Genomic DNA, 23,350 nt, shown 5'->3' on the forward strand with positions numbered 1-23,350 from the left:
GACCTCTAAAATCTGCTACTTATGTTCTTGTGCCAGATCTGCTGACCATCTTTGGCTCAAATCCTGCACTCTTGCTGACTTCATACATTTCAAATTCCTCCTTCTAGTCTGCTGTTTCACTTGCCAAACAAGACTACTATACCCTTTTAATTAACTCTCAGCTCCAACCCTCATCGTCTCTTTGCCACACTAAACTTTCTGCTCAAAGTGTCCTCACTTCTAACCCCTCCATCACTTCCCCACCCCCCCTGACTATGGCTGAATACTTCTATGACAAGGTTCACAAGATTAACCTTGAGATCTCAACCAAGCCACCTTCACCTCTCCCTCCCTCAGCCCACTCTGTCAACCCTCCTTTGTTCCCTCTGCCTTTTCTTCATTTCCTGAAATCTCTGAAGAGGAAACTACACATTTTCTTTCCTCCTCCAAACTCACTACCTGTTCTCTGATCCAATTCCTACCCATCTACTCAGCACTATCTCTCCTACTGTCATCCTCAGTCTATCACTTTCCACTACAACTGTCCCTGATGCCTTCAAACATACTGTAATTACACCACTCCTTAAAAAACCTTCACTGGACCCTACCTGCTCCACCAACTATCACCCCATCTCCCCCCTCCCCTTCTTATCTAAGCTACGCTGTTCACTGCCATTGTCTTAACTTTCTGTCATCTCTAGCTATTCTTGACTCACTCCAAGCAGGTTTTCACACCTGCACTCTATGGAAACTGCCCTTGCTAAAATCTCCAATGGCCTGCTTCTGGCCAGATCCAAAAACATCTATTCTATCCTCATCCTTCTCAATCTATCTGCTGCTTACATAAGAATATAATAGCCTTACTGGGTCAGACCAATGGTCCATCAAGCCCAGTAGCCCATTCTCACGGTGGCCAATCCAGGTCACTGGTACCTGGCCAAAACCCAAAGAATAGCAACAGTCCATGCTACTGATCCAGGGCAAGCAGTGACTTGCCCCATGTCTTTCTCAATGAAAGACTATGAACTTTTCCTCCAAGAAATTGTCCAACCCCTTCTTAAAACTAGCTATGCTATCCGCTCTTGCCACAACCTCTGGCAATGCATTCCAGAGCTTAACTATTCTCTTAAGTGAAAAAATATTTCCTCCTATTGGTTTTAAAAGTATTTCCCTGGAACTTCATTGAGTGTCCGCTAGTCTTTGTAATTTTTGATGGAGTGAAAAATCAATCCACTTGTACCCATTCTACTCCACTCAGGATTTTGTAGACTTCAATCATATCTCCCCTCAGCCGTCTCTTTTCCAAGCTGAAGAGCCCTAACGTTTTTAGTCTTTCCTCATATGAGAGGAGTTCCATCATCCTCTTTATCATCTTGTTTGCTCTTCTTTGAACCTTTTCTAGTGCCGCTATATCTTTCTTGAGATAAGTAGATCAGAATTGAATGCAATACTCCAGATGAGGTTACACCATGGAACAATACAGAGGCATTATAATATTTTTAGTCTTGTTAGCCATCCTTTTTTTTAAATGATTCCTAGCATCATTTGCTTTTTTGGCCACCACCGTACACTGGGTGGAAGGTTTCATCGTATTGTTTACAATGATACCTAGATCCTTTTCTTGGGCACTAACTCTCAAGGTGGACCCTAGCATCCGGTATCTGTGATTGGGGTTATTCCTCCCAATGTGCATCACTTTCCATTTGTCCACATTAAATTTCATCTGCCACTTGGACACCCAGTCTTCCAATTTCCTAAGGTCTGCCTGCAATTTTTCACCATCCACATGCGTTTTAACAACTTGGAATACTTTAGTGTCATCTGTAAATTTAATCACTCACTTGTCATTCCAATTTCCAGATCATTTATAAATAAGTTAAATAACACCGGTCCCAGTACAGATCCCTGTGGCACTCCACTGTTTACTCTCCTCCATTGAGAAAAATTACCATTTAACCCTACCCTCTCCTTGATAACGCTGTCCTCACTAAGATTTCAGGACTTTGTTCTTTCTTGGTTCTTTTCTTATCTCTTGCATCACATCTTTAGTATATGCTGTGGTGGATCCTCCTTCATTGCTATCCCACTGTCAGTCAGGCAAGGATCTTATCTTTATCTATACTAATTTCCTTGGTGCTCTGATCTCATCCCATGGTTTTCAATATCACCTCAATGCTGACTCCCAGATCTACATCTCTAGAGGAATCCAGGCCCGAGACTCAGCATGCCTGTCCAACATTACTGCCTGGATGCCCCACCACCAATTAAAAGTGAAAATGGCCAAGACTGAGCTACTCATTCTCTCACCTAAACCTACCTCTCCTCTCTACCCCCGCCCCTCCCCCCCCATTCTCTATCTCAGTGGATAACACTCTCATCATCCCTGTCTCATCAACTCATAACCTCAGGGTCATCTTTGTTTGCTCTTTGTCTTTCGCTGCATAAATCCAACAGATTGCCAAAATCTGCCGATCTCTTTGCCAAGTTATGTTGTAGTTTGCTGACTTTGGTCAGCTTTATCTCTTTTGTAAACTACATAGAATCAAAAGGCTTATGCGATATATAAACAAAAAAATTTATAAGACGTTTCTCTATAGTATCACCAAATTCCAACCCTTCCTCTCTGAGTACACTACCAAAACTCTTATCTATACCCTTATCACCTTGTGCCTAGACTACTGTAACATGCTTCTGACAGATCTACGTAAACATCTCTCTCCCCTTCAATCCATTCAAAATTCTGCTACATGACTTAAATAATAATAATAATAACTTTATTATTATTATTATTATTTAACTGCCAGAGTTGCTATGCTCACATTACCCTTCTCCTCAAGTCACTTCATTGGCTCCCTATCCATTTCTGCATATAGTTCAAACTCCTCTTATTGACTTATAAGTGCACTCACTCTGCAGCTCCTCAATATCTCTCCCTATACTCCTCCCTGGGAACTCTGTTCATTAGGTAAGTTTCTCTTATCTGTGCCCTTCTCTATTGCCAACTCCAGGCTACATTCCTTCTCTCTTGTTACACCATACACCTAGAACAAACTTCCTGAGTCAGTACGCCAAGCTCCATCCCTGGCAGTATTCAAATCCAGACTAAAAGCTCACTTTTTTGAAGTTGCTTTTAACTCCTAATCCCCACTCGCTCGTAAAGCATCCATGCTTAAGAAACTCCCTAACCCCCTACTTGTCCTGTTTGATTAGATTGTAAGCTCTACTAAGCAGGGACTGTCTCTTGAATGTTAATGTGCAGCATTGCATACGTCTAGCAGCGCTATAGAAATGATCAATAGTGGCAGATTCGGCTCTTAATAGTGCTCCAAATACATTATTTGTATTTGGTTGAATAGTGATGTAATATGAATACAAATAATTTTGGGATCTATTGTGCACACTCTTCCTCTCACTGTACCTTGCAAAACCCCTTTTAGTTCTTCTCTACTTACCTGCTCAACCATAGTCAGTGGAGATTGTGTGTTCAGCCTAAATCCGATATACATTTACTTTTAAACCTCCATTTCCTCAAGTACAAAATAAGTACCTGCATATGTGTAAACCTCTTTGAATATGTAACCACAAAAATGGTATACAAGTCCCATTCCCTTTCCATGAATATTTCATTTGTTATTTGCTTAGGTGTTGCCTTCAGAAATCAAAATTCTGCTAAATCCTACTGAAATAAACACTTGATCTGATTTCATGATGCTTCTTTTATTAAAGCTCAATACCCATTTGTTTTATTGGCTTTCTATCCTCCATAATCCAGAGTTCTTTTTCATTAGGTGTCATTGACTCGTGCCCAAATCCTAGCGAAATGATGAATTATAGATCTAAAAAGAAATTGGTTTTGTGCTAATCTAGTAAGGTGCTCCAGTATCAGCCCCATGGTTGTTTTCAATGTGTCCAGCCATCTGATTGCAGGTTGCCCTCTTCGTCTGGTTCCTTCGATCTTCCCAAACATGATGTCCTTCTCCAATGATCTTTCTCTTCTGACAGGAGCGGAGCGGAGAGCTAGCAGAAGCAGAGGGAGACAGCGGGCGAAACAAGGAGGAGAGAGCAGTAGAGAAAGAGGCAGATTCGGCAAGGGTAGCAGCGACAGTTAGCTCCGCCCACCCCCAACCGCATCGGCAGGCACCACCTGAGCTCCCCCTTAAAAGGGGTGGAGTCAGTGGTGCATAGCTGTTCAGATTGGCAAGCGGCTGAGCAGCAAGAGAAGAGCTAGCAGGAGCGGAGCGGAGAGCTGGCAGAAGCAGAGGGAGACAGCGGGTGAAACAAGGAGGAGAGAGCAGGAGAGAAAGAGGCAGATTCGGCAGGGGTAGCAGTGAGAGTTAGCTCCGCCCACCCCCACCACATCAGCAGTCACAACCCGAGCTACCCCTTAAAAGGGGTGGAGCCAACAGCACACAGCCATTCGGATCGGCAAGCGGCTGAGCAGCAGGAGAAGAGCTAGCAGGAGCGGAGCGGAGAGCTAGCAGAAGCAGAGGTAGACAGCGGGCGAAACAAGGAGAGAGCAGGAGAGAAAGAGGCAGATTCGGCAGGGGTAGCGGCAAGAGTTAGCTCCGTCCACCCCCACCGCGTCAGCAGTCACCACCCGAGCTCCTCCTTAAAAGGGGTGGAGCCAATGGTACGCAGCCATTCAGTGCGCGTTGAAGGCAAGCTGCAAAGGCGCTCGCCTTAGTGAGAGCGCCTTTGCGAAGGGCCTCAAGAAGGGCCGGGGCATTACACCTAAGGACACCAAGGAAGGACAGCAAGGTAAGGATGCCAACAAATAACACAACTAAATAACCAAACAAGTACATAAAAGTAAAGACACAGCAAACGCAGAGGGCACATACATACGAAACAACAGCAGGACACACGCGAACTGCTGACTTAAAGTTAGGAACACTAGCACTGACCAACACAGAACACCACAACACTAGTCAACGCTAGTCAAATGCGGCACATTGGGATTGCATACAGGGAAGTAGCAGAAAGATACCAGTGTAATAGAGAGTACTCCAAAGAGGCGGACAACAATGGAAGCAAAATCTGTATATCCCTAGATTAGGAAAGGATGCAAAAAGAGCTGAACAAAAGACCTGGCGTGGATAACTAAAGAAGTGAAGAAAGCGATAGGAGATAAGAAAAATTATTTCCGGAAATGGAAAAAGAACAAAACCGGGGAGAACTGGAAAGAGCACAGGAAGCATCAAAAAGAATGTCACTTCGTGATTAGAAGAGCAAAAAGAGAATATGAAGAGATGCTAGCCAGGGAAGCACGAAATTTCAAACCGTTCTTCAGATATGTTAAAGGGAAGCAGCTGGCAAGGGAAGAGGTGGGACCGCTAGATGACAGAGATAGGAAAGGAGTGGTGAAGGAGGAAAAAGAAGTGGCGGATAGACTAAACATGTTTTTTTCGTTAGTATTTACAAAAGAGGACACATCTAACGTGCCGGAACCTGAAAAAATCTTCAAAGATCAAGCAGAAAAATTAACAGCCATAGAAGTAAGCCTTGAAGACGTATATAAGCAGATAGATAGATTAAAAACTGACAAATCTCCGTGCCCAGACGGAATCCACCCTAGGGTATTGAAAGAACTAAGGGAGGAAATAGCGGAACTACTACAGCAGGTTTGTAATCTATCCCTGAAAACAGGCGAGATCCTGGAGGATTGGAAGATAGCTAATGTTACGCCTATCTTTAAAAAAGGATCAAGAGGTGACCCGGGGAACTACAGATCGGTAAGTTTGACTTCAGTTCTGGGGAAGATGGTGGAAGCGCTGATAAAAGACAGCATCAATGAGCATCTAGAAAGGAATAAACTGATGAAAACAAGCCATCATGGATTCTGCAAGGGAAGATCATGACTAAAGAACTTATTGCACTTCTTCAAAGGAATTAACAAACAAATGGACAAAGGGGACCCCATAGACATTGTATACTTATTCTTCCAGAAAGCCTTTGACAAGGTACCCCATGAACGCCTACTACGGAAACTGAAGAACCATGGGGTGGAAGGAGACGTACATAGATGGATCAAAAATTAGTCGGCGGGAAGGAAGCAAAGGGTAGGAGTGAAGGGCCACTACTCTGACTGGAGGAGGGTCACGAGTGGTGTTCCGCAGGGGTCGGTACTCGGACCGCTGCTGTTCAATGTATTTATAAACGATCTAGAAACAGGGACAAAGTGCGAAGTAATAAAATTTGCAGACGACATCAAACTGTTTAGTGGAGTTGGGACAAAAGAGGACTGTGAAGACTTACAAAGGGGCCTAAACAAACTAGAAGAGTGGGCGATGATATGGCGGATGAAGTTTAATGTAGAGAAATGTAAAGTCTTGCATGTAGGAAACAGAAACCCGAAGTACAGCTATACGATGGGAGGGCTGGTAATAGGTGAAAGTACCCTAGAAAAGGACTTGGGGGTAATGGTGGACAAGACAATGAAGCCGTCGGCACAGTGTGCAGCGGCCTCTAAGAAGGCAAATAGAATGCTAGGTATTATCAAGAAAGGTATTACAACCAGAACAAAAGAAGTTATCCTGCCGTTGTATCAGGTTATGGTGCGCCCGCATCTGGAGTATTGCATCCAATATTGGTCGCCGTACCTTAAGGATATGGTGTTACTCGAGAGGGTTCAGAAAAGAGTGACGCGATTGATAAAAGGTATGAAAAACCTTTCATATGCTGAAAGATTAGAGAATCTGGGGCTCTTTTCCCTGGTAAAGCGGAGACTTAGAGGGGACATGATAGAGACTTACAAGATCATGAAGGGCATAAAGAAAGTGGAGAGAGACAGATTCATCGAACTTTCGAAAACTACAAGAACGAGAGGGCATTCAGAAAAATTAAGAGGGGATAGATTCAGAACCAATGCCAAAGAGTGTTGGACACCTGGAATTTGCTTCCAGAGGGTGTGATAAGACAGAGTACGGTATTGGGGTTCAAGAGGGGATTGGATGATTTCCTGAAGGAAAAAGGGATAGAAGGGTATAGATAGAGGATTACTATACAGGTCCTGGACCTGATAGGCCACTGCGTGAGCGGACTGCTGGGCAAGATGGATCCCTGGTCTGACCCAGCAGAGGCACTGCTTATGTTCTTAAATAAGACAGTCATAACTTTATCATTTGGGCTTCTAGTGACATAGTCGATTTGATCTCTTCTAAAATCTGGCAGACCACGACACACATAGTGGGTTGCAATCAAGCATTCAGAATTAAAAATAGAAATAAAACCAACAAATAAATCTTGAACACATTATTTGTATTCAGTATGCCTATTTGGCCAAATAATGTTTTTCATTATTCATATTCTGCCAAATAGTAAAGTATGCTACTCGATATAGCTCTATACTCTACTGACTAACTCTTATTGTATAGCTAAGTCATATCAGTTTACTGACTCAACATAGAGATATTGCTGAATTTCCACTGGAGTTCGCTAAGGAGCAGTTTAACTCTTCCTATGCAAAATTTAGCTGGTGGGAAGTGGAACCATTTTCAGCTGCTACCGTACTCTTCCTGTATCACATGGCTCTTCCAGAGCACTATTAGTGTAGCACCAATATGCTGTGCTGTTCTTGCAAGACTTTGAGAAAGGCACATTAATTGCACTCTGATAGGGCCATACAGTGTAAGAAGGCTGTGGCACCAGTTGTATTTGAACCATGAAGAGTTGTATTTGAACCATGAAGAGTTGTTCCATTTAATGATGGAGTTGGAAGGTAGGCTGGTGAGACAGAGCTTGAAGTTGGAAAAAGTATTTACTGAGGGAGAGAGCCAAGAGCTAAGGGAATATAGAGGGAGGAAACATTAGACAAAGATATAAAGAAGGGGAAATGAGCTGGAGGAGATGGGTTAAGGCAGTGTTCTTCAACCTTTTGACACCTTTGGACCGGCAGAAATAAAATAATTATTTTGTGGACCTGCATTGGTCCATGGACCGGCAGTTGAAGAACACTGGGCTTAATCGTGGGCCAGACCCCACCCATCTCCACCCCAGACCATGCCCCCTAATAGTACTAATTGTAACACCATTTATTCCATTCATTTTTCATATATACATTCGCACAATATAATCGTATTCACAACACATAATGGTTAACCACAAAATTAAACCACACAAAGCACACTGTATGCTTCTCAATATTCATTACTACCAGAACACAGATAACCCCATGCAAATACGGGACCAAAAACTAAAAGTACTACCGTATTTTCATGTAGATAACGCGCACCCGTGTAAAACGCGCACACGGGTATAGCGCGCGGGAAACCGAAATATATGTTAAACAATTTTTGTATACTGCGCACACCTGTATACCGCGCATGCTGCCCCGACTCTCCCGTCACCGCCCGACTCTTCTTTCGCCCGCCCCGACTCTCCTCTGGCCACCCCGACTCTCCTTTTGCCCGCCCCGACTCTCCTCTCCCCCTTGAAGTCCTGTCCCCACCCTGAAAGCCTGATGCCCCCCCCGACGTCCGATTCACCCCCCCTGCAGGACCGCTCGCACCCCCACCCCGAAGGACCGCTCGCACGCACCCGCACCTCCACCCCGAAGGACCGCTCGCACGCACTCCCACCCGCACCCGCACCCCCACCCTGAAGGACCGCTCGCACCCCCACAGCCTCCTGAACCCCCCTCCCATCATGTAGAAGCTCCTACCGGTGTCCTGCTGCTTCCTCTTGGCAGTCCCGGCCCTTCTGTGAGCCCTGCGCCTGCGCTGCTTCCTCTTCCGGCGGTCCTGCCCTCAAAGGGCGGGACCGCCGGAAGAAGAAGCAGCGCAGGCGCAGGGCTCACAGAAAGGCCGGGACCGCCAAGAGGATGCAGCAGGACACCGGTAGGAGTTTCTACATGATGGGGGGGTCGGGAGGCTGTGGGGGTGCGAGCGGTCCTTCAGGGTGGGGGTGCGGGTGCGGGTGGGAGTGCGTGCGAGCGGTCCTTCGGGTGGGGGTGCGGGTGCGGGTGCGTGCGAGCGGTCCTTCGGGGTGGGGGTACGAGCGGTCCTGCGGGGGGGGAGGGGTGAATCGGACATCGGGGGGAACTATGTAAAAAATATTTTGTACAACGCGCTCACGCGTATAACGCGCAAGGTTATGCACGGTTTGTAAAATCGTGTATAACGCGCACGTTATATGCGTGAAAATACGGTAATATATACAAACAAACCCTAAGGTGCAAGACCCTGCATGCAATACAACCCTAGAGGAAAAGAAACAAATGCATTTCTTCTTGAACAGACAGTAGATGTAAATCAATCACTAAATTAAAAAATAAAATCATTCCCCCTACCGTTGTTGTCTCCCTCCCTCCATGCTGTGCCTTGCCTTCTGGCCTGCCCCCAGGTGTTATCTTCAGGCCGGCTCCTTCTTCCTCTATGCTGCAGTGCAGAAAGCGGTGGGTAGCGGCTCCTCAAGTGTCCCGCATCTCATTTGGAAGCCTTCCCTCTGACGTTGCGACATCAGAGAGATGGCTTCTGGTTCATCTGGAATTCGTTGCCAGAGAATGTGGTGAAATCAGTTAGCTTAGCAGGATTTTAAAAAGGCTTGGATAATTTCCTAAAAGAGATGTCCATAGGGCATTGTTGAGATGGCTTGGGGAAATCCACTGCTTAATCCTAGGATAAGCAGCATAAAATCTGTTTTACTACTTGGGATCTAGCTAGGTACTTGGGACCTTTGTTGGCCACTGTTGGAAACAAGATACTGGGCTTGATGGACCTTTGGTCTGTCCTTGTATGACAATTTTTGTGTTCTTATCTGAAAGAGGGGTGAGCTAGGAGAGATGAGGCTATGAGATGTGTGTGTAAGGAGGAATAGCTTAGGATAATAGAGAATAAGGGGGAAGGGGAGGGGGAGATAAGCTGGAGAAGACAAAGGGTGCGAAGAGCTGGTGACAACAGAAGGTGAAAATAAGGGGATGTTTGGAAGGGGAGATGTGCTGATGAAGATGAAACAAGTTTAGGTTGGGAGATGAGCTTAGGAAGACTGGATAAGAAGGCATGCAGTATGGAGTGAAGAAGTACAAGGGATGATACAAGGATGTGCATTGGGGAAAAGGAGAGTATTGAAGGAGGAATGGGCTGAGGGGAAAATAATAGGGGAGAGTGATTTAATGCCGTTTGGTTAGGGCTTCTATCATTCAGGTATTTTCATTTTGGCAATCTTCAGAGCCCAAGAGAACTTGTAGGTAGCACTGATTTTGTTCAGCTGCAACAACTATAAATGCTGGACTTTGTCTAATGCCAAAATAAAACTCACTGAAAGCCAGAAGTCCCAGTTACAGTGCACTATTACTCCTGGGGAAAATCTGTAACAGAAACTTCAAAGTTTTGTATCTATGAGTAAGGACTTGTTTTTTTTCCCTATAGCATTAATCACTACTCTCTGTGATTATATTGTATTATTTTGACAAATACAGCATGCAGAATTTTTTAAATATCGCGTGCAAAAGTCTTAATTGTTTATCTTTTTGGCGCGCAAACTTTCAAAGACATCAATACGATTTGATTCTCTTAGCCGTACCTCCTTTGAAGACAACACATTATTTGTTCGTCTCCTGAAGAAGGCATTTCCAGAGTGCCAAAACTGGGATCCCTGTTGGGGCCTTAGGTTTTAATCCTTTGATGTCGCTTGCCTTTTTTGTTTATTTGCTTAATTGTTTTTATGCCAAATTGCTTTTGGAGTACTCCATGTAAGATTTGGCAATGAATAGTCACATCAAAATGATGATTTAAAAATATTTTTGATACTGATTTTTCTCTCCAAAATTGAAAGATTTTAAAAAGAGTTTGGGAAGTCACTGCTTGCCCTGGATCAGTAACATGGAATGTTAAGAACATAAGAAATTCATTCACCGGATCAGACCCTAGGTCCATCTTGTCCGGGGACCCGCACACGCGGAGGCTAAGCTAGGTGTTCCCTAATGGACACCTTGTTCACCCATATCCCTCAATGTGATTTGCAAGAAGGTATGCATCCAACTTGCCCTTGAATCCCAGAATGGTGGTCTCTGTCACAATCTCCTCCGGGAGAGCATTCCAAGCGTCCACCACTCGCTGTGTGAGGCAGAACTTCCTGACATTAGTCCTACTCTTTGGGTTTTGGTCAGCTACTAGTGACCTAGATTGGCCACTGTAAGAATGGGCTACTGGGCTTGATGGACCGTAAGGCTATTCTTATGTTCTTTAAACCTTCCTGCAATTATAAAGGCATTTAAAATACATATACATTTTCAGAGCATCTGTCATTCCTATCAGTTCTTTAATTTATTAATTTGTCCCTAGTTACAGGTTTGTGTAATTATACATATAACATTAATAAAAAGACTGAAAGCATTTTGAGCTATTTTAGCTTTGTGAATAATCACAGCAGCAATCAGCAGAGCGAAATATATTTAAATGCTGATATATATGAAAAAGAACACCTTTATCAGGAAACAGTGTTTACCATTTTCTTCTTTAGAGGAATAATCTATTTTTACATTTTCAACTTGCAAAAGTTCTACTTATTTCTGCTTAAGAAATAACACTACCAGGCTCATAATCAAAACATCCAGATGTCCAAAAACCTGCCTAAATCGGCACTTGGACGTCCTAATAGCCGGGATATGCAAGTGCTGATAATCGAAACCAAATTTTTGGACGTACAGCAAGACTTCCAAGCCGCTGCATATCCAGAGCTTAAAGGGGCGTGTTGAGAAGAGTGTTCTGGAAGGCATTTGGGTGGAGTCTGGGCAGGCTTAGATTTAAAGGTACTGCAGGGATAATCAACACTTTTGGCAGACGTCCTGGATGGAACATATACGTTTTCAGTTAGACCTATTTTAAAAGGGTTTGTGTTAAAAAGGTCACTAGACAACCACTGCAGAGATAAAGACCCACACACACTTCCCCAGTACTCACTGACCCCTCACACCCACAAAGATCAGAATACAAACATATATACCTGTCTCCAGAATATCAGCACCTGGTATAGGAAAGCCTAGTAGAGCTGCACACAAGTGTCTTAAGTAGCCTAGTGGGAGGACTAGTCCCATAAGTCACTCTAACCACTACATTTATGGTGGAAAATGTGAGCCCACCAAAAAGCCCCAAAACTCTACTGCCATATAGGTGCCACCTGCAGCCATAAAGGCTATTGGAGTTTCAGACAGGTGGGTAAAGTGAGTTTTGCAGGGTTCACCATAACCTATAAGAGAGTTCTTTTTTTTTTTTTTTTTTTTTTTTAATTATCTTTATTAACAATTGCAAAGGAATAAACAACCCGGAGCAGAACAAGCAGAAAACAGAGCATTCAAAAATAGAACGGATAATAATGACAACAAAGGCCCACAGTACAAAAAACCCCAGGGATGATTGCCCAGCACAATTGGCATTTTGAAATAGCAAACCCCACCAAGCAGACACACCCAAACCTCACGCCCATACCACAAGCCACAACAAGCACTCCGCACTCACACCTCTAAACAGCCATACACCCAAATGCGCACTCCCGCACCCCCAGAAATGTCGCTACCCAGAAAGAAACATAAAACAAAAACACAAAAGGAAAGAGATCAATAGCCCTCAAGGGGAGGATTCCGTGTCAACTGCCTTCTAAGTTAGAACAGACCTTCAACGCCCGCTGCCATAGATCACGGTGAGTCAGAGTCCCAGACCTAGGGACACGTTGAAGCTCATACCGCCCCACCTCCACCAAACGATCCCTCCATTGTGGAAAGGAAGCCAAAGATTCGCCCACCCAATGTTGCAACAAGAGCTTTTTTACCATCAAGACAGCCATGTAGAGAACCCTGCGCTGGGGAAGCGTGAGCCCCCCTCAATCAATTCACATTGATCTCCCAAGAGCAGAAAACCATAAGACCATGGCACAGCTCTCCGGAGAATGCACTCTAAAAAAGGGAGAACTTGCAGCCATACTGCAGAAGAAGGGCATTCCAAAAAATGGTGTAGAAGGGTACCTAAGAAACGATTGCATTTGGTACAAACTGCTTCTTCCCAAAGGCCCATATGAGCTCCCTGAACCCGAGAAATATAAGCCCGGTGCAAAATTTTAAATTGCATTTCCCTAAAATCCGTGGAACCCCCCCATGGTGTTCACAGTGGCAAAGAGATCAAGAAAGGCCTTACAATCCAGGGGAGTGCCCAGCTCCGATTGCCACTGGGAAGCCAGACGATCGATAGATCCCAGGCCCGATGCGTTTTTCAGAATCCGATACCAAGTAGCTAAGGTGTTAAGAGCAGGAGAGACCTGAAAAAATTGAACATCCAAGGGACCACAGAGCCAAGCATCCCCAAGCGACGTTCTAAGGACAAATAATAATGCCGAGCCTGAAGGTAAGCCCAAAAGTGGGTCTGAGGTAGTTGCCAGTGAGTCTGCAGCTGGGCAAAAGAAGGAAAAAGACCCCCCCACCGCAAGGATATCCTGGAGAGTTCTACCCCCTCTCTGCTCCCACTGCCAAAACCAGGCATGGCCCACGCCCGGGGAAAGTCAACATTGCCATACAACTGCAACAAAAGGGAGGCTGCCGGAGTTTTCCCCTGCCGTCGCCGCCACCAGCGCCACGCACGCCATAGAGGTAAAAGATACGCAAACTTAGCCCCACCCCCCCGGTATAGCCGACAACGGGGCATGCAGAAGGGACAAAATCGAGTGCGGGGCATACCAGGACTCTACCCATCCCTGTGAAGAGAATTTATAACATCCCGACCATCCTTCATGAATAAAGCGGAACAAAGCGGCGACATTATAATATCGAAGATCGGGAAGGTTCAAACCACCCCTATATTTATCCAAAGCTAAGGTGGTATATCTAATCCTGGCCCGCTTATGACGTCAAATGAAAGAGGTGATAATCGAACGAAACAGACGCACCTCTTTATCAGTAACCCAAATGGGCACAGCCTGCAACGGATACAAAATCTTGGGGAGAAGTACCATCTTAGTCAATGCCACCCGCCCCCAAACTCCCAACAGAAGATCCCTCCATTTATCACACAATTGCCGAATCGCCTCCAGATGACGTGTCACATTAGATCGGTACAGAAGCTTGAGGTCCGGACTTAAATATACACCCAGGTAACGCATCGGCCCCCTCACCGGCGGTATCTCAAGACTCACATGCCAGGACTCCACCGTAGTAGACCGCAAGGGAAGAAGTTCAGATTTATCACAGTTAACGCGCAGACCAGAAAAATCCCCAAAGGAACGGACCAGAGCAAGGACCCGCCCCAGATCTCGTCAGGGCTGATCAAGATAAAGGAGAATATCATCGGCAAAAAGATTGATGCGACTCTCCTTGTTCCCAATGCGAATGCCCTGAATGGTCGGGTCGCTGCGGATCTTAGCAGCCAAGGGTTCAATCACTAACACAAAAAGCAGCAGGGACAACGGGCATCCCTGTCATGTCCCTCTTCCCAAGCAAACGGGGCAGTAAACTGACCATTAATTAAAAGTCTAGCCTGCGGCAGTATATATAAGCTACTGATCCAAAGATGAATAGAGCCCTCTATGCCAAACTGACGCAAAACCCAGAAGAGATATTGCCAAGAAATACTATCAAATGCCTTCTCCATGTCCAGGCCTACAATAGCCGATTCACCCTCCAGTCCTCGCCTGGAGTGAAGGGCCATCAAGGCTCTGATCAAATTCATTGACGCATATCTGCCCGGCACAAAGCCAGCCTGGTCTTCATGTATCAAGAGTGGCAGAAAGGCATTCAATCTATGCGCCAAGATTGCAGCAAAAAGCTTGGCATCCTGATTAAGGAGGGAAATAGGCCGATAAGAACCCACCTGGGCCGGGTCCTTGCCAGGCTTAGGCAACAGCACAACATGGGCCATGTTAGGAGTCCCCAAACCCCGATTCTCGGAGAGCGCATTAAACGCCCCAGCCAAAGCAGAAGAGATCTGATCCAACAGAATCTTGTAATATTCAGAGCCAAACCCATCTGGACCCGGTGCCTTAGTTAATTTAAGCCTCTTAATACCAATCAATACTTCTTCAGAACTAATAGGAGCATTCAGTTGTTCCAACTGAGCTTCTGTCAACCGAGGAAGCTGGAGCCCCTGGAAGAAAGCGTCCCTATCAGCATCCGAGAACGGGCGATTAGCATACAGAGATTCATAAAAGTGAACGAATTGCTGTTGAATCTGCCGTTCCTGCGTGTAACAAGTACCCTTCGGGTCCCAGATGGACAGGATAACCTGTCGGTCGCGCGGAGGCCGGACCAAATTGGCCAACAATCTCCCTGTCTTACCCCCCCCAGGCGTACAACTTATACCGTTGAAAATAGATATCGCGAGAGGCCCGCTGTGTCAAGATTACATCTAGCCGCTGCCGGACAGTCAGCAAATGAAGTTTATCATCCGTCGAAAGAGAAGTACAATGGCGTGCCCTCAACTGCCGAAGCTCCCCCGATAAAGTCAGTAATTCCGCATCCAGGGACTTCCGTTTGCGAGAGAGATAAGCAATGATAAACCCCCGCAGAACCGCCTTAGAAGCCTCCCAATAGGTCACTGGATGAACGTCGTCTGTATTATTGTAAGAACTATACTCCGACCACTGTTCCCGAAGATATTTATGAAATTCGAGATCTCTATATAGGTAACATGGAAATTTCCAATGTCGCTCCTCGGGTTCCGGCGTAAACTGAAGCTCCATGACAACAGGCGAATGATCCGACAAGGGAACCTCCTCAACATCTATCCCAGACACCCTGGGGAGCAGAGAGGGTGATACCAATAGGTAATCCAATCTAACATAGACATTGTGGGGATGCGAGTAAAATGTGTAAGTGCGTTCCGTAGGGTGCAAAAGCCTCCAGGTGTCCAATAACTGCAACTGGCTAAGCAAAAAATTCACCCCCCTTAACTCCATGGTCCCTGGCCCCCGTCTTTACCGGATTGCAATCCAGGGCAGGATCCGCGGTAATGTTGAAATCCCCTCCCACCAACGGCTGGTAATCTGGATACATGGCTATCTTGGCAAGCAAAGCTTAAAAAAATTTATGATTATACACATTAGGAGCATACAGATTACACAATAACCATTTGTGCCCCCACAATTCTCCCAACACTAGAACATAGCAGCCATCCTGATTTTGGAGAACTTTATGAGTGTGGAAGGGCAATTGTTTGTGAATGAGGATGGCAACCCCTCGCTTCCAGGTGCCAAAGGAAGACGAGCAGACCTCGCCCACCCAGTCTCCCCGAAGCTTGAGGTGTTCCATAATGGAAAGATGGGTTTCTTGCACAAAGGCGATAACAGTCCCCCTCTTGCGGAACCAGGTCAAAACTTTCTTCCTCTTGATAGGAGAGTGAATCCCGTCCACATTTAAGGTAGCTATAGTCAATTTAGTCATTAGGAACAAGTTCTCCCAGGTGAATAACAGAATACAATATAGTACAATAGACAGGAAGCCCTCCAGCTAGGCCCCTCATCCAGGAATACTGGAGCTGGAACACTCTAAAGAAAAGCATGGAACACAAAGGCAAGGCCAACCACCCCCAAGAGCGCGGCACCACCACACATACATCACTCACTCCTACCCATACAGACACCCACCACACGGAGCCACAGTCAAACACAACATTCACTCTCCCACAACCCCACCCAAACCACCCCTCTCCCCGCCCCCCCAACCGCAACCCACTCCCCTGAGAAATAGTTCCCCAGAGCCCTCCCCAAACTCCCCCAATACAAAAGAAAAAACAAAAAATTCCACTCTCAAGAAGCGAAGCAACCTAAAGTCCTGAACTGAGCTCTCATAGACCCCCAGTCTCCCAAGAAAATACTTCAACTGCCCAGGATGATGGGAAAACAGCCAACGCCAGATCAGATCGGCCTCCCTCATGTGGCCCAGTCCAGACAGACCCCCAGCCAGGTAAAGCAGCAAAGAATCCGAACAAAATGTACTGTCCTCAATTGCAAACAGGCCGACGCCTGGGACCAAACAAAAGAAAAAGGTCACCAGGCCTCGAACGTCCAAGACCCCGCAGCTCACCCCCACACACACTGGCAGAGTTCAGGCAGGGCTACCCTCAACGGCCCAGGTATCTGATAGGTCTCCTACAGAAATAAGGGCCACAAAGTGAAAATACTGAGGGCTAGCTGCCGCATCAAGGAACCGGCACAGCCCCCGGCGCCCCCCCCCCCCGTCGGCCACTGCCGGCAGGGAGTCTAGAAATTGTTGTGCTACTGCCCGATCAACAAAAGTATGAGGTTTTCCCTCTCTCCAGATGCGCAGCGATGCCGGGTACACCAGCGCAAAGCACATTCCTCGTCGGTGAAGCGCGGTGCAGAGGGGCGCCATCTCTTTACGGAGGGAAGCCACATGGGGAGAATAGTCGTTGAACAACAACAGCTTCTGTCCATCATAATCCAGCTGGCCCACTTTCCGGTACGCTTGTAGTACGAGCTCCTTTTCTCTCCAGTTGAGATACCGGGCAATCGCAGCCCTAGGGCGGTTCTTATCTCTCAGGCGTTGTCCCAGGTGGTGTGCTCGCTCGCATTGAAACCCACTCGGTGGAGGCTCCAAGCCCAGTCGAGTCGGGAGCCAGGTTTGAAAAAAATTGTAAAGGTCCTAATCAGCCCGAAACTCAGGGAGACCCACTACGCGGAGATTATTCCGGCGTTGATGATTCTCCTGTTCGTTGATGCGGTCCGTCAGCACTTCACCTGGGCCTGCAGCGCGGCCACACTGTTTCGATCCCGCAGGGCCGCATCCTCCCCGTCTGAGACGTGCTGCTCTACCGCCGCAATCCGAGTCGCCTGTGACTCGAAGCATTCATGAATACAGTCCACTGCTGACTGAAGTTTGTGGAGACGATCCTCCAGTGCCGCGGTCACCATTCGTGAGATTTCTTGGGCCCACTCTCCCCATTGCACTGGGGCTGGAGACAGAGTTGGCGGTGACGCCATTTTATGTGCAGGGAAGACAGATTTAATTTTTGGTGTCTTCACTGAGCGGACCGGCATGCCGGCCTCAAACCGCCGCTCCAAAGGTCACACTCTCACCCAAATCTGAAAGAAGGTCCCCGATAACAGCGATGCCGATCAGGCAGTAATTTAATAGATTATTGCCGAGTTTTGGAGACCGGAGGTCAGAGAGCTCGAGGGCACACATCTGCTCACAGCAAACTCATCATGTGACCCCCCCCCCTAAAAGAGAGTTCTGATGAGATGTTTATCTGGCACCCTTTATGTAAAGTTCACAGCAGTGCTCTCTATGGTGCCCCACTGCTCTGTTGCCATGTATGGGTAGCCATTCCATTACAGGACTGGTCACTCCCACAACCAAATGGTTTTGTTCTGGGCATTTAGGACTTGGCCGAAATTTTGGTCAAAAATGTGGTATAAAGATAGACATCCTGGCAGTCTGGGCATTTTCAAACTGCTGACTTTGGATGTCTAGCACCAAACATCCAAATCGTACTTAGATGTATGTTTTGAAAATGCCCCTCCACGCAACTCAATTTTTGTTCCTGGGCAGTAAGTGCTAATTTCCTAAATACAGATCATCCTCACTTAACGAGCTACTTTTTCATCGACTATGTGGACAGAATTAATTTTTCCAGGGCTCCTTCAGAAGTGTACCTTTTTTTTTTTTTTTTTTTAAATTAAAATTTTTATTGTAAAGTTTTTCCAGAAAATACAACAGACAATATACATCATCCATCAGGTACATCAATAGATTAGACATCAACTAATAAGAATGCTCAATATACAAAAAGAATGCTCATTTTCCCTACAATTTTCACCCCAAAACCCCCCCTTCCCCCCACTCCCAGCCCCCATTCAACTCCCCCCAGAACTCTCGCTCACCATCCTGTGAGCCAGCTAGGCAGAAAGAACTCGGGAACCCCTACAGAGCATCCAATAAGGTTCTAATTGTGCTCCAAGTCAAAGAACGTGTCAGGAACTTATGGCGACTCATAGCCACCGCCAGCTCCATTCTCCCAATGGACAAAAATCTAGTGGTCCAGTCTGAGTTGGAGGGAGCAACTTTATTTTTCCAGTGATTAGCTATGAGGCATTTAGCAGCTGCAAGACCCCAATGAAGTAGTTTAGTCTGCCATGGATGTTCTCTCTCATTATGGAGACCCAAAAGGCACGACTGTGGAGTCACGCCCACCGTTTCCCCAATCATAGTAGACAAAGTACTAGTCACCGCCTTCCAAAAAATAATCACACAGTCCCACCAAATGTGTAAAAAGGATCCCACAGGTGAACCACAACGCCAACATTGAGCAGACCTCCTGGAAACATTTTGTGCAACTGTTCAGGAGTATAGTACCACCTAATAAGCACTTTATAGGCGTTCTCCTGAACCAAAGCACAAGTAGAGGCCCTGGATACATCCCCACAAATAACATCCCAATGTTGAGCAGCGAAGGAGAATTCTAAGTCCCGCTCCCATTGCTTCTGAAAAGTAAGTTGAATAGGTAAGTGTCCTCTCCAAAACTGATACAATACAGATAGAGGCCTGGGTACCTGTTGGAGCAGCAACCACAGATTCTCAAAATACTCCTGTTCAATACTTAATGGCATTCCCAGCCTTGAGCCTGCATGAAATGCCGTATCTGGAAATAGGCCAAATAGTCCCGATCTGGCAAGTTAAATTTCTGCCGGAGCATGGCAAAAGATAAGATCCCAGAAGTCCCCATCAGATCCCTATAGACCCGCAGGCCATTCTGGGCCCATCTATGGAAAATCCGGTTATCACTCCCAATTTGGAATCGGGGTTCAAATTGTATCTGAGCCAAGGATGACACCAATGCTCCGTTGCCCAACTGTGCTCGGGTGCGGTACCACTCCGTGGCAAGATGTTGCACAAAGGGATTAGCAAGATCTTGGATCCAAGACCGAGAATGTCCAGATATCCAAAGCATCCTGTCCCCCGGGACCTGTTCCAACATCATCCCACTTTTATGCTCTCCCAATTCCCAATCCAATATCAATTTCATCTGCGCTGAATGGTAATACCATTCCAAATTTGGTAATCCCCGCCCCCCCCCCCCCCATTGATTGTGTCACCCACAGCAAGGATTGGGATATCCTAGGGGTCTTGCATTGCCAAATAAAGCCACGTAACTCCTTTGTTAACCCCCGGAGCTCCCGGACTGGGACCTGCACTGGTAGTGTTTGAAACAAGAATAGCAACCTGGGTAGCACATTCATTTTCACAAGAGCTATCCTTCCCCACCAGGACAACCAAAGGCCATGCCACCTTTGCAAATCCGCTCTAATGCGGCGATACAGGGGCTGATAATTCTTCTCTTAAAGCCGGGTTATGTCTTTAGGGATATGAATACCGAGATATTTAATCCCGTGAGTCGCCCAACGAAAAGGAAAACTACCCCGAATGTTCTCTACCTCTGATGGGGTGAGGGTCAAATTCAAAATTTCTGTTTTTTCAAAATTAATTTGGAATCCAGAGATTTTACCATACGAGTCAAAAAGCTGCAATAGATGTGGAATAGAGACAGTAGGCTGTCCCACATATAATAAAATGTCGTCCGCAAACAGCGCCACCCGATGTTCAGCCCCATTCATCTCAAACCCGCTTAAATCGGGATGATTCCGGATGTGCATCGCCAAAGGCTCAATGGAAAGTGCAAACAACAAAGGTGAAAGCGGGCACCCTTGTCTGGTCCCTCTGCAAATAGAGAAAAAATCAGTATAAGACTGATTTATACGTAAGCAAGCCCTCGGATCATTATACAGAGCCCGAATCCAAGCTGTAAAAGTCTGTCCCAATCCCATGCGATCTAGCACGTCTCCTAGAAATCCCCAAAGGACCCGATCAAATGCCTTGTCCGCGTCGACTGACATCAAAACTGATTTATCCGCGCGATGACTAGCTCCCCATAGCAGATTAAGGGTCCTCCTGATATTATCGCTCACCTGTCTATGCTGTATGAATCCCGCTTGATCTTGGTGAATTAAAGACGGCAACACTTTACCCAAATGTAAAGCAAGCACCTTAGCCAAGATTTTTGCATCTAAATTCAGCAAGGAAATAGGGCGATATGACCCACATGACAGGGGATCCCTCCCAGGTTTTAAAAGTAAGGTCACTCCAGCTTCCCCCATAGTAGGCGGAAGGCGGGATCCCTGTGAAATCCCATTTGCCACTCGTACCAGTAGAGGCTCTAACTGCTCTGCGAATTGTTTATAAAAACACCCAGTGTATCCATCAAGACCCGGTGATTTCCCATTCTTCAACTTCTTAATCACACCCATAATTTCCGTCGCCGTAACTGGTTCCTGTAAATATGCACGATCCGATTCCGACAAAGTCGGTAAAGGAACAGAATCGAGGAAAATAGCCTGAGCTTCCTGATCAACCGGGTCTGGAGGACCGTATAATTGAGAATAAAAGGCCAAGAACTCACTTCTGATATCCGAGTCCACCATCCCGTATCCGAGTTATAGTAGCTCTATTCTGTTTAATCCTGATATAACTAGCCAAATGAGCTCCCGCCTTATTGCTATGTTCGTAAATTTGAAGTCGAAAACGGTCTCGCATCTTATCGATATCTTCAACCTGGAGTTGGTACAGTTCATCTCGCACCCTCTGTAATTGAGCCAGTATCGTTGCCTCCCGTGTTTCCTGATGTGTCCGTTCCAACACAGACAGCCTCTGACGCAACTGGAAGAATCTCTGGGTTCTTTGACGCTTGTATCTAGCCCCCCATTTAATAAGTTCCCCACGAACCACTACTTTTAAGGCATCCCATAATATAGCATCGGTGACCTCCCCGTTGTCATTCAGTTCTAAATATTTGGTTATAGTACGTTCTACCGCTGCAACAACTGGTAGAGATCCCAAAAGCGAATCATTAAGCCTCCAGTATTTGCAGCCTCCCTGATCCAACACACCAGTGCAGGCCACCCAGACGGGAGCATGATCGGAAATATGCAGTGGCTCAATTTCAGCCCGGGATATCCCTCCCATCTGATTTCGATGAATCCACAACCCATCCAATCTAGTAGGTATTTTGAGCATGAGAATAAAATGTGAACGATTTCTGAGATCCATGAAGTAAGCGCCAAGAGTCCACTAAGCCTAAGGAAGACATCAATGTGCCCAAGGCCTTAGCTGGACTGTTTAAGGATCTTCGCCCCCCGCCCGAGTGATCTAATACAGGATCTGGGGGGACATTAAAATCACCCCCTAGGTAAACCGCCCCTTTAACGAAAGAACACAGGTTGGATTGAAGACCTCTAAAAAAGGCAACCTGAGCAGAGCATGGTCCATAAATATTGATGATAGTCAACAGTTGACCCTGTAATACTCCTTGCAAGGCCAGACATCGCCCCTCTTTATCCCTATATATGTTGTCCACCTGAAGGCCCAGTCCCTTTCGCACCAAAATGGCCAGCCCTCCCACCCTTTTAGTGGCTCCCTGCCCTTGGTGTGTCCAAATCAAATCAAATTGGGGTCTTTGAAGAAGACCAGTATCCCTGGGTCTTAAATGTGTCTCTTGGAGCAGACAAATATCCCATTTCATACGTCGTAATTCTCGAAACACCATGCTCCTCTTGCCGGGACTATTTAGCCCATTAACATTCCAGGATCCAATAAGAATCTCCGATTCCCCATCCCCTACTCTCTGCCCAGCCGGCTCGCGCCTTCTAGCCAATCCCCTCCCACCCCCCTCCTATTAGCCGATCTGCCTAACTTAGAATCAGCCATTATGAGAAAAGTACGTCATAACAAAGAGGCTCATCTTGGTCGCTATCGTGATCTCTACAGTAACACACCCCATTCATCACTCTCCCCTAAAGTCCTAGGCGAACTCACATTCACCAAACAATCACACTTTCCCAGTACAATCAAACTTCAAAGATTATTATAAGTCCAGCCAACCCTCATAAGGAATTAAAACATGTGCAAGATACCCTGTAATAACACAACACAATACTAAACAAACCATCCCTGAACTAACTCCCTGCCATCAATATCTAGAGGATGAGGGGTAGAACTATAAGCTGGAATTTGAAATGAACTGACAAGTTTAGGGAGGAACAACAAAGTAAAAATATAGCAAAACGGGAAGCTCGCCCTAAAAGGTAGCTGCATCTCCCCAATCATACCACTCGCACATCCTTCCACCCCAACCATCCACCCCCTCCCTTCATACAACAAGTATTCAAACATACTGATCATTAAACTTAGAAAAGGCAATGTGAAAAAGCAATGTAAAAAAACAAACAAACAAAAAAAAAACAAGCATACAGTCTAAAAGCAAATGATGGCCAGGTTACTGCCCATTTTGGACACCTCATAACCAACCATTCTAATCAGGGAGAAACTCCCATAATTATAATCTTGGAGTTAGCTGAAAAAACAGCAAAAGGGAACTCCTCA

This window comes from Geotrypetes seraphini, chromosome 6 (genome assembly GCF_902459505.1).
Source record: "Geotrypetes seraphini chromosome 6, aGeoSer1.1, whole genome shotgun sequence".
NCBI classification, from domain to species: domain Eukaryota; kingdom Metazoa; phylum Chordata; class Amphibia; order Gymnophiona; family Dermophiidae; genus Geotrypetes; species Geotrypetes seraphini.